The sequence below is a fragment of the Balearica regulorum genome, chromosome 1, assembly GCF_011004875.1.
Source record: "Balearica regulorum gibbericeps isolate bBalReg1 chromosome 1, bBalReg1.pri, whole genome shotgun sequence".
NCBI classification, from domain to species: domain Eukaryota; kingdom Metazoa; phylum Chordata; class Aves; order Gruiformes; family Gruidae; genus Balearica; species Balearica regulorum.
The window spans coordinates 120,955,788-120,971,565 of record NC_046184.1 but is presented as its reverse complement, the minus strand read 5'-3'; positions in this window follow the sequence as shown (position 1 = coordinate 120,971,565).

Here is a 15,778-nt window from a genome sequence, read left to right as displayed (position 1 = left end):
TAGTTCTCTAGTTCTCTTTGTATAGCTGTCCACTCTGGAGTATCTGGACACTTAAAAATTTTGCACTCAAATTTTAGTTACACTAATGTGCGAGACATTGTTGAGATGTAACTTGTTTTGAGAATATGAGATGTTCAGCAGTGAAGCAGAACTTGCTGCTTATGTCTGCTCAAAATTGCAGTCTTGTCCTTATTGTGTGTCCCAGAGGCCACGAGTCTTTCTCGTGCTGTAGGATGTCACATGGATTATCATATCTCTTCTGTTTGGAAGTGCCTCCTTAAGGATAGAGCATTGAGTGCATTAGTACAGAGCCAGTCCTTCACCTCCAGGGTCTGATTTCTTTTGGTGATTCCTTTTGAGTAAAGAACCTTCTGCCTTAGCAAAGGTCTCTTTGGACAAAAATTGTGAAGTGTCAAGAGTGGTATTGTCTGTTCTGGTTAAAAGTCTCAATTCTGGCAGAAGGTTTCTTGGTGCGAGTAAAATGTGAAGTAGTTTCTATTACATGACAGTTACATGACGTAAGAATGCAGTGTCATGCCCACAAAGATTATGGTCTTGTGTAGCAATTCAGCCCCCTCTGTCCCATATCCACATACCAGGGATCTGAAGCATCTTGTTTGGGTATCACCAAATCAACTGAGTGCTCCTGGATTAAGCTGGGTCTTGGACAAAGGAGAAGGTGATAGGTATGTTTGGGCTTGACAAGGAGTTTTACCCCATCAAGTACAATAACCATTTTATCAGAGAGTCTGCTGAGATAAACTGATCTGACTTCACCTAATCTGGAGCAAACAATTTTGAACTGATGTGTTTTTCTGTCTTTCAAGAGAGTGCCGGAACCACCAGGCTGGCCTGCTGGAGTGGCTCGCTGGCTGGCACGGCACAGAAATGGCCTAGTGTGGAGGCCCACCCCTAGGATGGGGTTAGTGTCTGAGCACCCCGAGTCCTTAAAGGCCTCCTGGAGTCCTTGCTGTTTCCTAGAAGTTGGCTGGGGTAGTTTCTCGATTAGTACTGTTGACTGGTGAGAATCATTTTCTCATACACATGGTGCCCTCCCTGCTCTGGGAAGGTGGTGTCTGTCCTTAGCTATGCTGTAGTAGAAGTAATTATTTCGGCAGTGCTTCATTGTATGTGCATACATTTGTGATGCCATATAAACGGAGCAAATGCTTTCCTATATTTAGGTTGGGAATGTGATAAAAGGCTTAAACTTAGAGCTCAAATGCAGATGTGAGGCCTAGCTGCTTGGTTTGCTGACAATTTGTAGCCTCCCCTTCTCCAGTGAAGATGCTGAATGTCAGTAATGGAGCTGAACAACAGGCAGGCAAATTTCCTGGTAGTATCCCCACACCCCATGCTGACAAGAAGCTAGGATTCAGGAGCCCTGTAGTTTCAATCTTCTCAAGGGCAGTAGCACGTCTGAGGTGAAAACCTTTTGACTGTACCTGGAATAGTAAATACGTTACGACACTGGTGATGCGTGTTTTTCTTGGTCCTCAAGAAAGGATGAGACATCACCATCTGAAGTGCTTGATATGGGTGGGAATGGTGACTTGGAGACTGAGATACCTGCTCTGTGATGGTGGCTATTAAAACTTTGTAGTTCTTGTATGCATCTAATTTAAGAGGAGGCTCTAGGGAAAGCAGTTGGGGAAGTAATTAAGGAAAGTCCGGCCCCAGGGTGTAGCTTTGTGATTGTTCAGGTGAGGAGTTTGGTTGTGCACAGATACAGTAGTATGATGTTGCCAGAAATAGGTCAGTACTCATGCTGCTAGTGAACTAGGCAGGAGGAAAAAGCTCAGACTAGTTTTTTTGCTAGCTGTTGGTGAAAAAATGATTCTTTATCCAGCGTGAAGCCTGTTGATACAAAGCAAACTGCAACATAGAATCATAGAATGGTTTGGGTTGGAAGGGACGTCAATCATCTAGTTCCAGCCCTGGTGCCATGGGCAGGGACACCCTCTACTAGACCAGGTTGCAACATTTTTGAACAAATTTGAATCTGCAGCAGGAGTCTGTATTGGGTCACTTCTGCCCATTGCAAGGTAATACTGGTTTTTGAGGTGGTGGTGTGAGCTGAAGACAAGTCTTTTTTGTGTCATCAAACCACTATTTCAGCCAAGTCTTCTGAGATTGTGAGGGCTGGTCCCAAGAATTGCTCTGATGCTCTTACCTGAGTATGGAGAGCTGCAGGGATACTGGAGACGGTGAGCGTGTGGGGTTGTGCTGCCAGGGCTGAGGGCAGGTCACCTGTTCTCTGCGAAACTCCTGCTCACCACAGAGGTTTCTGCCAAACCCTACCTTCTCAGCAGCTTTGATGTTGAATGTTACGAGTCCAATGGTTAACAAAACCATTTACTCATAGAGGAGGAAAATCTTCTGAGGGTGACACAGGTAACTGCTTTCAGTAGGTTGGTCCCAGATCTGATATGGATTTTGGCATGAACGTCAGTATTGTTACTCCTCTAAAGGATCAGAGGCTGCTGTGTTGGCAATTCCTATCCTCAAGGGCTATTTTTCCCCAGCTGTTTTCTCAGCACAGGATAGACTTCGGCAGTGATCTTCACTCTTGTGATCCTCACCCTGCCTGGTGTCCTGGAAGAAACCCAAAATTTCTTCCAACGCTTGAACTCGTGACAGATCATGGTGTGTGGGAGTGACACGAGATGTGATATCTGGCAGACGATTCAGGCTTTTTTGTTCTTTTTCCTGCAAGTTTTCTTTCCTATTCCATTTCATGTTTCCTTTTCTGCACACAACAGTTCCTGAGCTGAAGTTGTGAGGCTGTGCATGTCTGTGGACTGCTTTGAAGGGCTCTGTGAAAAGTGATCAGAGAAAGGAAACTTGCTGGAAGGTCTAAATCCACTGTAGTGTGCCTACACCATGAGTGGAAAACGGTTAGAAACCTGCAAATCATTAAAAAGGAGTGAATACAGCTGCTACAGAAAGTGAGACAACACTCCTCTCCGTGGTATTTGAACTATTTATTTCTAGCGGTTAAACCTGATGTCGCTTGCTTGTGTTTATTTTCTGAACTTGAACCGAAGCACATGTGTGCCTAACAAAAAGGGGATGGGTCACCTAGGGTGTAGTTTCATAGCAGCACTGGGAACCCTGAAACCATCACGAAGGGTATTTGTAGGCTGCGTAAGTTCACTGCATGTTGCGCTAGACTTTCTTGTGATTGTGCAGCTGCCCTGCTTCTCTCCTGAGCACTGACAATCCAAGGAGCCTTCAAAAATTCGGGTAAGGAAAACGTTGAAGCAACACTGAGTTTCTTTTCCTCAGCATTTTAAACCAAAACATACGCTTCCTACCCCCATTGCTGGGATTTCACTGAAACCCCTTCAGCAACACATTGTTGAACAGAGTGACCTTTTATCTGTCCTAGCCGGAAGGAACCCTAATCAAATGCAGGCCAGCAGCATGGTTTAGAATAGTCCTTACATTTGTAACAAAACTTAAAAAGCATATTTACTCTATAAACAAAAATGCCTGTAAATAAAAATGTTCCTTTCTTTAAAAAAAAAAAGAAAAAGATTCCCAATACAATACAGTTGCTTTACCTTCAGGCTAACAAAAAGTTGCCGCCAATTTCGATACACTCCAAAGTCTGCTTCCACTTTCTTTGCTCTTTGTGGAAATAATTTTGTATGAAGTGCCTTGATGTGAAAAGTTAAGCCCATAGGGCTTTTCCTCATACTGGTTATCCCTGCTGCCATCAGTCCTGATGATGTGGTGTGAGCGAGGCCAGGATGACTCAACTGAGCGTGGTAGTTCGTGAATGAGAAAAACCCGGCTGGACATGATTTGTCAGTAGTTGTAGATGCAGAGGCTGGAAAGAAAAATGGCTGGAGAATTGAATGGCTTTAAAGGCCGACAGATCTGGATTTCCAATGTGTTTGTATAAGTTACCATGCACCTCTGAGCACCGGGGTTCTGGAAAGTCCTGCAAGCACTAGAAGTAAAGGCTCTTCCACTCCTGAAGTGGGTCATTGCTTGATACCCCACATCAGCACATTTTAACCCAGCAACCTTCTGCACATCCTGTCTCCTCAGTCAGGTCAAAGTCGGAGCAGAAATGCTGGGGGAAAAAAACCTCTTGGGGATTAACGTGACTCTGGAAGGCAAAGGAGCAGCTGAGGGATAAAACAAGGGCTGCAAGGAGATGGAATGTCCCTGCAGAAGACAAGGACCTGCATGTGAAGGCCACAGCTGAGGGCACACCTGTATGCACTTGCGGGCAGCGAGCTCTTGCAGGTCAGTGCCAACTGACGTGGCACATGGCTGTTTTGAGCAGAGAACAAGAATGCTCAGGCTTTTTGCTCTGCACTATGATTGGTTTTGTCTTTGCTTTTCTCCCCAGCATCATCCTTTGCTTCAGGCTGAGTCAACCACCTCGGCAGGTTCTTCTCCTGGGCACCTTAGAGCACAAACCCCATTTCAGTGCTGAGGTCCTCAAGCAACAGCGTCACGGCTTGTGGCCAGTGCTGAGGATACTGTGGTCAGCACGTGGGCAAATGCACCTCACCGCCAGCGGTGATTGCGCAAGCCTCGTGTGTAGAGTGTGACACTTGGCAAGCCTGTGCTGTAAGGCCACTGCATCCTGCGGGGATTAACAGCTCAAATCCATCAGAGCTGACCTCCAAATCGAGCTACCCCTGCTACGGGTGCCTTGGAGGCTGGACCGCAGCAGTGAGTAACCATTGCGCAGATGAAGAATGTGTTGTGTGACCTGATGTTTTGTGTTCAAGGCAGATCACAGCACTAGCAATGTATTTCTTTTAATACTGTATTTTCCCCCTCGTCCCCCTTCTGTTAATAGGGATAATGGCTGTGTTTGTGCATGCATAAGACAGGTGTTCCTGGGAGCATAAGTTGAACATCTGGGAGCAGCTATCCTCCATTTTCTAATTGCTACTTACAGCCTGGAGTCTCGGTGACTTTTGATAAGAGTTTATTCAAGTCCATGGGACTGATGTTCATTGGATAAGGAGGTTAGGTACTGTTAGTTGTTTAATTCAACTTTTAGTTCAATCAGTACATATTAGCTAAGTGGATGTATTAACTCCAGAGAATCAGCATGAAGCAAACATGGGTAGAAGCAAATATGACATTAATGCAGTCATGGAGGCCACCCCTGCTCCTATTAACAGCAAGGCTCAAGCTCGCGATGGAAAAGGTTCGTACACTTGTTCACTTCTCTGAGATCGATCAGATTTACATGTGCAAGCATGATACAGAACTGCATGTCATCCACAGGGATACAAAGAATAATTTAATAGTCTCATCTGGAATGGAAATTTTAATTTTGGACTGTCAAACCTGAAAAAACCTGACAAACAAAAACCCCCAACCATTAGTGGAAAACCCAAAGTACTTTCTAACACAAGGTAAGGAGACCCTCACCTTGTATCTTGCTGTCATCCTTTGGCTTAAGCTTCCCTTGTACGTGAGAGGAAAACAATATCCATTGAACAGCTTGTGGCCCTCGCCCCTCTGGGTTGCGGTGGGAGCAGAAGGGGACAGCCTAAATCCAGTATGTGCTGGCACTGCTGAGTTTTCTATGCCTTGTGTTAAAGAAAAGAGTAAGCAAGGTGTAAGCAAGTAGCTGTTGCTGTTAATCCTCTCTGAAGTGGCTACTGTGGAAAGGCAGTTATGAAACACAGTACTCAATGTGAAAAACATTAATTAAAACATCCATTTCGGCATTCGATCTGCGCAGGTTTTTAGGCATGTAGCTTGATTAACTGCCTTTACAGCTGTGGGTAACCCATCAGGGTTTTGTGTTTTTAAATAAGAACTGTGTTACTGTATTTTCTCATCAGCATGTTGTCAAGATGGCAGCATCCGATATAAATTCTAGTTAGTTTTCTGCAATGCTGGGTGTTTTGGATTTCTCCATTGACTTTCCCCCTTTATAACTGCAGTATTTCATATTGCTCTCCAATATTCTAAAGCTCAAGAAAGGTAGGATGAGACACATTAGCTATTTAAATAAAACCCAACATTGATCTGATATTTTTTCCTATTTCCTAGTCTATGTGAGAATTACTATTACCTATGTACCATTTAGATTTACCTGAAATAATAATTCATCATCATATCTAAGGCCAACAGTATTCAGCAAATAAACCAGCCATTAGAAAGTGAAGGCTTCTTATCTTCAAGGAAATAGTAATTGTAATAATTAGTCACTGTCTTAAGATTTGCATGTACTGCATTTCCAGAATGCTTTACCAAGAAATTCTGTTTGGTATACAAAGCAAAACTGTTTTGTGTCAGGCAACTTCTAGTAAGAAAAATAAAAATCAACCAGTAGTTTTCAGTTTTCCTGAAATTTCTTAAGAGTGTCTCTTTAGAGAGAAAAGCAGTTTCTACCTGCTTGTTTTACTACAAAAGCATAGGAACTTTAGTCATTATGTCATAAGACTGAGCTTTCAGCCTTTTCCCACTCTTGCCACTGCCTTCATTAAAAACTAAAAAAACTCTCTAAAACCAACCAAACAAAAAACCCACAGCCAAATTAGGACAAAAAACCCCCGGGATCCCCCTCTGCTCAGTGTAAAGCCAGGTATACAAGATTTTAAATTGCTTGTCAAAAAACAGTCGTATCAAATCAGGCTCTGTCCCTTCTCTACACTGCATGGTGCAGCCAGGAGGAAGTTTCAGCCACTCTTTGTTTTGGTTGTTTTGTTACCCAGCACAGGTGGGATCTACAGTAAAAAGAGAGAAAAAGAAAGCAATTCTCCTGACTATTTCACCTTTGCAGCTATAGAGAAAGTCCTCTGCATGAAAGGTTAATGGCTCAAAACTCAAAAGCGCTTGTTGGTAAGATGCAGCAGCTTGGGCAACAGTTGGGTATAGCAGCTCTCTTTGGATGTGTCACGTATCAGCATGGAAAAGCTGCTGCTGCTGCATTTTTGCTTCCTGTTAATAAGCAATATAATATTTAATATTAATAATATTTAGGAAGGCACTGAAAATGTGTTGAATAAATCAAAAAGCAAGAGGCCTTTTTTACCCTATCTGCTTATTTCCTGCTTGCTTGGAAGCCCAACAGATTGCAGTGTTATCTAGATAGCACAGGGGAAATCCATGCATTAATTAATAACAATTACTGTAATTCTTAGGAGGTTCCCAGTTCACTTATTGCCCTGTGGCCCCACGTGGGACTTTGCAGGCACTGCATGGGGAATGCCCTGTCTTGCTCCTTGCCTGCCCCGTCTTTCCCCACGCTGGTATAGAGATGGCAAAGTTGGGGGACCCAGTCTGTGGCTGGGCTTCCCGCTACATCCCCCTCGGGGAACACGCGGCACAGCAAGAGCTGCTCCTTGCCTGCTGGGCAGGGGAAGGAGAGGACACTCCTCCTGGGATGTGCCTGCTGGAGGATGCCCTATTTCCAGCTCTCCCTCTGGCCTGATGTGTCTTCTCCTCCGCGCAATTCCCTTTCGTGCACACCGCTTGTGCTTTGGTGCAGCGCCCGGTGCTCCTGTTCCAGTCTGGGTTCTGACATCACGTATTACACTAGCAGAAGTGACAAGTATCAGGTCCTCCCTGCAGATGTCACTGGATAATACGTCTTGCTGAGCAAAGTATGCAATTGCACCAAACAGTTCAGTAATGACAAACAGAGAGTTTACTCTGCTGTTAGGGCTCTCTTGGGAAATGCTGTTGCCTTCCCTTTGCCACACTCATCCTTCATTGCTCGGTGAGAGATGCCACGTCTTTCCTCCACAGGCATAGTCAGGCCTGCATACCCCGTGTGCATCTCAGCTCTTCCTGTAATTGTCACTGAGAATCCAGCTGATCTTACTTGCCTGAGAACAACTAACATGTGAAAAGCCTATTGGTCAGCCTATTTAAAAATTGTGATTTTTTTAAAATAAAATAAACTATTTTTTAAAATAGATCACATAAAAGTTGCAAGAGATGAAGCAAGTGTCAGAAAATGATGCTCCCTGGTAACCCATGAGTGGCATTGCAAGTGTGGCTGCCACTTGATTCTTTGGTCGGAAATGTTAGGGCTGAGAAGGTATTTCACCACTCAGACGTTCACTCCTCTCTGGTGCGAGGGCTACCCACTGCCTTTGCTGATCATCTCCCCTTTATAACAGCAGGCCTGCGGGGGTGAGCCTGGCAAAGGCAAGCACACTGAGAGATGTCGACATGCTGAGGGAGCCAGCTGGGGCTGGCCGGCACGAGGACGCAGAGAAAAGGAAACGTGACTGTGTTTCTAGCTCGCTTTTGCCATCTTTGCCCATTCCTGAGCTGCGGGCAGGAGAGTGTCACTGAGGCTGGGAGCTGATCCCACCCTGACCACTTCTGAGCTGTGGAGGACTTTTGCAGAAGCAGATGCCAGAAGAGCCAACCTGCGCTCAGGCTTTACTGGCAGTGATGCTCTTGAGCTGGTCCACCCAGTTTGCAGCAGCATGCCGTCTAAAGCTGCACAGCCGCTACCCAGACCCAGCTTATGTTGGGTGAGCTCCCTGTCGGGACGGAGCAAGCTCCTATCTGCCTGCAACGTATCACGAAGGCTCAGCCCGGTCTGCTCTCGCTGAATGAGGTCCCTCAGGGCCTCAAACCAAAGGGAGTTTAGTCCAAGTGAGCACTGACTGCTTGGTTTTAGCCCTGGCAGGAGGAAAGCCAGCTCTTCTTGGAAGAGACACAGCTGCACCCCCCCTGCAGCGGGTGGTACTTTAATGAGCCCTTACTCACACAGGAGGTGGTAAAGTGTGAGCGTGACCCTGTATTGACATTTCTGCCCTGCTCCCTGGGCAGTTGTAGTCACTGATTTCCGGCTCACATGCCCGTGGTTAGTCAAGTACACCCCCATTTACAGGAAAAGTCTTTCCTGGGGAGGGTAAAGGCAGCCTGTTTTCTGCCCCAGTATGCTTTGCTTTGTCCCCTTTTGTTAAACTTTGTGAGTTTAACAGGCCCTTTACATTTAGTTGAGCTGAGCACAGTGTTCCAAACTCAGCTCATCCACTTACAACAAAACAATGTAATTCAGGAAGAACACATATCTAAATGATCCTGATTTAAAATCAACAAATAAGCTGAAGATGCAGGAGTAACAGAAGGCTTAGCAAGATCTGGAGGAGGAAGGGAAAGTCTTTCTGGATCCAAACTTTCAGCCAAGCTCCTCTTAGAAGCGAACAGATCGCCTCTGTACAGGGTTATCTAGCAGGCTTCTGTCCAGGCGTAAAGAAGCTGCATCAGCCCCTGCGTGTGCTGCCATAGGTTGCGTTGGTGCAATCAGCAAATCTTTCCTGAACTACAGCAGAAGAAACATGCTGTGACCATCACTGCCACAAGCCAAGCAAGAAACTTCACCTGAAAAAATGCAAACGGACTTGTTCTAGCAACTTTGTTTTGGAGAGATGTAATTAGTGTTTTAGTCATTGGGTTCTGCATTCCTATGATTTTCCCAGCTTCTCAGATCTCTTGGTGACCAAAGATGGCACCAGTGCTGCGTTCACACAGAGGTTAATGAGTAGGACCTACATGAGGAATGAGGGCGGGAGGAGGACTCTGCTGTCCCTGCAGAACATTCAGTATCATCAGAGTGCTGCTGTCATTTGCTTGCTCATCCTAGGGTGTGCATTGCACCATTTGAATTCATTCATGTCCCATTTTGGATTACACTGTCCTTGAGGTAGAAGCTATGCTTCTCTTTACATTTGCAGACTGCCCAACAATTCGGGGCTACCACAGTATGAAGTCTTCTTCCAGCAGAAAGTAATATGTGGGATTAGAACTGAAAAGAGAACTAATGACATGCACTCCACCCTTTCCTAGGAAGGGGAGACACCCACTGCCATTTTATCCTTACAGATGTCTGTTTCATGGTGGAACATGGTTGTCCTTGGAGAAAACTGGATGAATTTTAAACTGAGAGGCTTCCAGTGAAATGTTACTGTTCTACATACCCATGCAGATAACCACTGTAGAAGTGTCCTTATTAAAGCTAGACCAAAGAAGCAGTGTTTAAATTTGACAGATATAGTCTAAGATTTGAGGTCAGGGTTGTAACTGAGCCAAGCCTGTTTGGGATGATTCGCATAGGAGACCCTCACTGTGATTGCTGTAAAATTGCCAACTGGTTAATCTCGACTTAATCTAAAGGAGGAAAATACTGGTGGTCTCAGCATTGAGAGGGTAGGCGTTGGCTCCATCTTTGGCTGTTGTGGCTTTAGTGGCCATGCAGCTTGCTTGTTGTTCTGGGGAGCTGTGCCTGTGGGGCCACCCAGAGCTGGAGCCTACGGGTGGCTGATGCACATTACTTATGGAATCGTATTCCTGGCAGAGACGTTTGAAGTGATCAGGGGCTTTTACAGACATATGATAGTTACAGAAGTTGTTTATTGCCAGCACCATGTAATCACTGAGAATAGTAACTATTATCCTTCCCACCCTGCTAACTCCTTAAGAATCAGAAAATGTAAAAATTTTGCCTAATTTTCTTCTTTAACACAATGGTCATGCAGTTGTGAGAGAGGAGACTGATGTGGGTGTCATCCAAGGGATTTCAATGTGCTTTGTGAAAGGATAATAAAACGGCCTTCTTGATGCAGCATCTTCCAAAGATGGAGAGTCCTTTCAAATGATTAGTCCCCTTCACCTGTGAAAAGACAGACATCATTAATATTCTTCTAGGACATTTTGAACAGTAAGTAACAGCATGAAAAGAAATGTCAGGCTCCTATATGTTTCCTTGTTATTATGGTGCTTTTACATAAATGAGAATACATTTAGATGGGCTAAAAAGGGGTTCTTAATGGAGTAGAGTAGATAATAATATAATTCTGAAAAAAATGAGAAACTGGAGAAGATAAAAGGCTTCAGGTTTGAACAAAGTGGGAAATGGATGGAGCTGATACAAGCTAATGAATCCGTTTTTGGGCAGGAGAGGGTATAATCGTGTCTGATGTAAACACCACAGCCATCACGTAGCATAAAACGGTACACCTGTTAGGCCTGCGCATCTGCCATTCTTGCATGCACTGAATGCTTAATTGGAATTTTGTCTAATGAGGACAATATGCAAATTTGTATGCAAATCTGACAAACCTACTTTGTTAAATGCTGTATTGCAACTTAAAAAACACACCAACAGCATGAAAGCATTTAAGTCTTGTGTTCAGGTGACCAGTGCTTCTTATTTTCTGCCTTGGTTACTTGGCAGTAGTGTCCAGCACATTGTTAGGGCCGTCACAGTCCTCAGTTTTATTCTTTAAATGCAAAGCCCAGGTAAGGGGTGCCAATGTCCTACCTCCCTCTGGCTTTGCAACACCAGCTCTTACCTCCACTGCCATGGGAGGTACACGTTGCATGGACCCCATGCAACAGGAGGTCCTCGTCATGGACTCCACTGCCCTTCCTAAGCCCGATACCGTCCCGGTCTTAGCAGCGCTGGCAAAGCAGACGTGTACAGCCTCAAACTTGGGACCCTTTCCCCCTCTAGGAAGGCTGGGGGTGAAGCTGGGGCCATGAGATGGGGATTTTGGAGGTGCCAAGTTTGCTCTTCCTTTTGCTATAGCTGCATCTCTGCTGCAGGGGCTAACCTTGCCCTGGCAGCTGCCAGCTTCCCTACATGTTGGTGTTGACAGCAAGGTCACAGCCATGCTGGCATCCCTAGCAGTATCATACTTTGGTCATCACCCTAAAAAAGGTGAACTGTGCAGCTGTGGTGCTTTAAGGGGGCTGGCCTTGCCAAGAATGCAGATTGGAGCATAAGCTCCCCTTCTTGCAGACCAAAATGCTCTTGTTGTGTGCTGAGGGAAACGGTAAAAGGGCTTGGCTGCTGATCACCCTCCAATGCCTACCGTGACGCCTCCTCCTCCTCTGCTGGGCAAGGAAGGAACAGGGAGCCCCACAGCACACAGCATCTGTGGCTATGCTGCCAGTCACCTGGTGCTAAAAATACAGCAACAGTTGAGATAGTAGGGTAAGGGTGGCATATGCACACATACCCAGGGCTAATCCTGGCACTTTTATCTTCTCTTGATTATCTGGCTTGTTTACAGGGAAGCTGATTTTCCAGGCAACTAGTTGGAGGCATCTGCCCGCAGCTTCAGGAAGACTGCGCTGTGTAAACACGTGTTCAGAGGCCAAATTCTGATATAACTTATGGTGGCGGAACTAACTTTTTACTGAGCTCTAAACAAGGTAGGGCTCAAAAAAATTTAAAAAAATCAGATAAACCCTATCTGGCAAACAGGCTTTGATTTTGACCCCGCTGTATGGAGATCAAATCCTCCCATGCAGCACAGCGCAGGATTCACTTCTCTTTTGAAAGAATGTCCCAGGGGTTGTTATTCTCTTTTACAGTCTGCAAACACCATTCTTACCCTGCAAACTTTGAGTTCCTCTTGTAAGTCACGCTACTGAATCCCCCTCTGCATGCAATGTGTCTTTCAAGATGATTATTGTCTCCCTAGTTAAATTTTAACAACTGGGATGAGAAAAGACCTTTGTCCTAGAGATAAATTCAGAGGTGTTATAAGGTTATTACACTGGAAATAATGGATTTAATCTCAGTTTTGAAAAAAGTAAACCTCCTCAGTTAGCCTGCATGGTTGATGTTCAAAAGAAAGAGTTCTACCATGCTAATTGGTGCAAACTTTTTATATTAATCAGGTGGTAACTTTTTCAATTAAATTTTATGTATTTTCATGCAAAAGACACATGTTGAGCCTTGATGCTGTAGAACACCTAAATGAAGCTGTATGAATGACTGTAATTCACTGCAGTTCAGTACTGTGGGAGCCACTATCTGAGTGTTCACAATTTTCCCCTTTGTCAAAATAGTTAAATAAACACATAAATAAAATAAGATGTAGGCATAGGAATGCATTTTTGCTGCTTTTTAAGTGTACTTGTCAGCAGATGAAGCTGGATGACCTGGCACAGCCCAGTCTCTCGTGAACGTGCTTAGCACTGTTCAGCCATTGGGCAGCAGCTGATGCCTTCTCCATGGGTGGAAATGGCAACATGAAGGACCGGTCAATGAATAAATCACCATACGGGATGAATAAATAAAACGACTGGTAGGATAAAATGAAACACTTTCAATAAAGGGGAGATTCCTGTACTTTTTGTCCACTGAAGTCCTACAAGCCAGGATCTCCCTGGACACAGACTGCCTTCCAGATGGAGATGAAATGCACTGCCCTTCCCTGGCAGAGCATGGCCAGCCTCTGCCAGCTCTGGATGACACAGCCTTGGCTCACCTTCCCTAAAACGAGTGGCGTGTCCTCTGCAAGCAAAGGATCTAGGACGAGTCACTGCAGCTGGAGATCTGCCCTTGGCAACGCACACAGTAGCCAGCATGACGAGGCTCAAAGTCTTGAGTGAGGGAAAAAAATAGATACAGCCTGGAAGAAATGAAATTGTCATTTATCACACGCACATTGCCCCGGTGAACTTGCTGAAGTACATGGTGTTTTAGACTTGTTATCCTATAACCTTTAGGAACATATTTCTTCATCTCTTCCCCAAGATAAGCAGCTATCTCCCTGCTGCCGAACCCCACTAGCCAGCCCCAACTGCACCGTGTGAATGCTGAACAGTGCAGGGAAGCAGTGGCGGGGACAGATATTGGTGGGGAAGAAGGCACCAAATTCCTGGTGCAAGTGGGGTTCGGGCCCACCAGTGCCTGTCCCATGCTCTTTCCCACTTTCTGGGGTATGCTGGCCTCCTCTTGGGTGCAAGGCGCCTGCCTCCTGCCTGCCCAGCTCCCCCAGCCTGCGTCCCATCCTCTGTCCCCTGCCATCCTCTGCAGGGCCCGAGGGCACCAGAGGAGGGATCCCAGCCATGGCCATGAGCCACCATGGCGTCGCCTGTGTGTTGAAGTCAAATTGGGACTGGTTGTTTCAAAGCAGGGCAAGGAAACATGGTGGAAAACAGTTTTAATAGGGACATTGTGGGTTCGTTTGTTTCAAGGATAACTTGGCCTGAAATTAATAACATTTTTTGAAAGGGAAATAATTGCTCAAGAAAGAAGCAACACATAAGCATTGCTCTGAAAGTTCATTTCATTTAGCCGAGGATTTTTTTATTAAAGAAAATGAAATTTCAAGCTTTCAAGTTAGTGCAGAAATCTGGGGGGGGGCGGGGAGGGAGAAATTTGCTCATCAAACTGGAAAAATCTGGGGTTTTTTTATTATTATATTCTTATAAGTTTTATTCCCAAAGCTGTGAGGCTGTCAGAGGCTTTTCCCCACCGCTCCCCTCCTTCCCTTTGTTTTACGAACCTGGGTGGCTGCAGGGGCAGATGTGGCTGAGGGGGAAGGCTGGGGGCCATCAGCCGAGAAGCTCCCATGGCGGCCTAGAGGCACCCTGCTCCCTCTTTCCCCACCACTTTGTCCCGTGGGGGCTGCTGAGGTGTGTTGACACTGATGGCGGCTCAGGGCCTCCACCAGTGTGGGCGGCCTGCCCCTGCGGTCTCCCGCAGGGTTCAGTACCCATGGCAAGAGCTGTGCTGCCCCTGCCGCCACTGCTGAGCTGCCCTGCATGGCGCAGGCACCAGCTCTGCCTCACCATGCGCTTTCCAGACCCACAGGCCCGCTTTCAGGAAACATTTATAATTAAACTACAAGAAGGGATTTCAGCCTCCGGTGCCATTTTATGTGGCCCCAAATGTGAAGGGTCTGACAAGGCGGCTTTTGTGTGACAGAAAGCCTGGCCAATCTTCATGCATTGACTGCAGCAGAACGCAAACATGGCCACTATGTTTCTGGCATGTTGATTTGAAAAGCAGACCAAGTGCTGCAGGGTCAGATGGAAAAGTGCTTGAAAAAAATCCCATCCGGCCCGAAAAAGAAGGTCCCCTTCAAAAAGCAACCTCAACCAGCTTCCCTGGTACGAAACTGGAAGGAGCAGAATGGCCTCAGAGCCAATGTCCCATTCGTGTGGCCTTCACTTTGCCAGTCATTTGCATTTACACTGAAGCCTGTGCAAATGCTGGCTACTGAGGGCGCTCATGGCTGGGCACAAGAGCCACAGTGGCCAGAGCCCAATGTGTCTGTGACCAACAGTCCTTTGTGGGGGGACATTTTCATCTCTCAGATCTCAGGAACAGGGGAGGTCAGGCAGTAGACAAATAGCTGGAGACAAATGCCAGGAATGAGACATGCACAGCTAAACACTATAAACCTAGCTGGGAAAGCCTGAAAAAAACCCCCATAATATCTGAGGCTGAAAAATTATAAGGGGATGTTGTGTCCCCATACCATGCGGTGACCTGGCTGCCCAACCCTCTGACTCGACATGCTCTCCTGTTTTAGGCCAGACCACGGACAGGTCTGGATCTGCCTTTCCACTAAGACGCATGCATATTCAATGGTTTATAGCATAGCTGTCCATACACAAGCCCTTAGTTACGGATGTTTTAGAACATCCCTGTGTGCTGTGGAGTGGCTGCAGCAATGTGGTGGCATGAGTGCTGTGGGACAAGCTGGAGAGGCATCTGGATTGCAGGGGTTAATCAGGGGAGCTATTAACTCAGCATGCTAGAAGACATGGCTTGGGAACACAGATTTGAGGAGGATTTATACATTTTCATGTTGATTTTCTTGTTGTGTTTTTCAGCCTGGACTGCATCCCAGCTGTCCTGAGCCCACAACACCATCAACGGGCTGAGAGCAAGCTCTTTTTGTCTAGAAAGAAATAGAGCTGCTCCAAGTCCCTGTCACCTTGGAGCTTCCTTTAGGGCAGAGATCTGCCGTGTCTGTCAGCCAGGCAGTAAGTGTACTTCCACACAGTTTGGAAAACA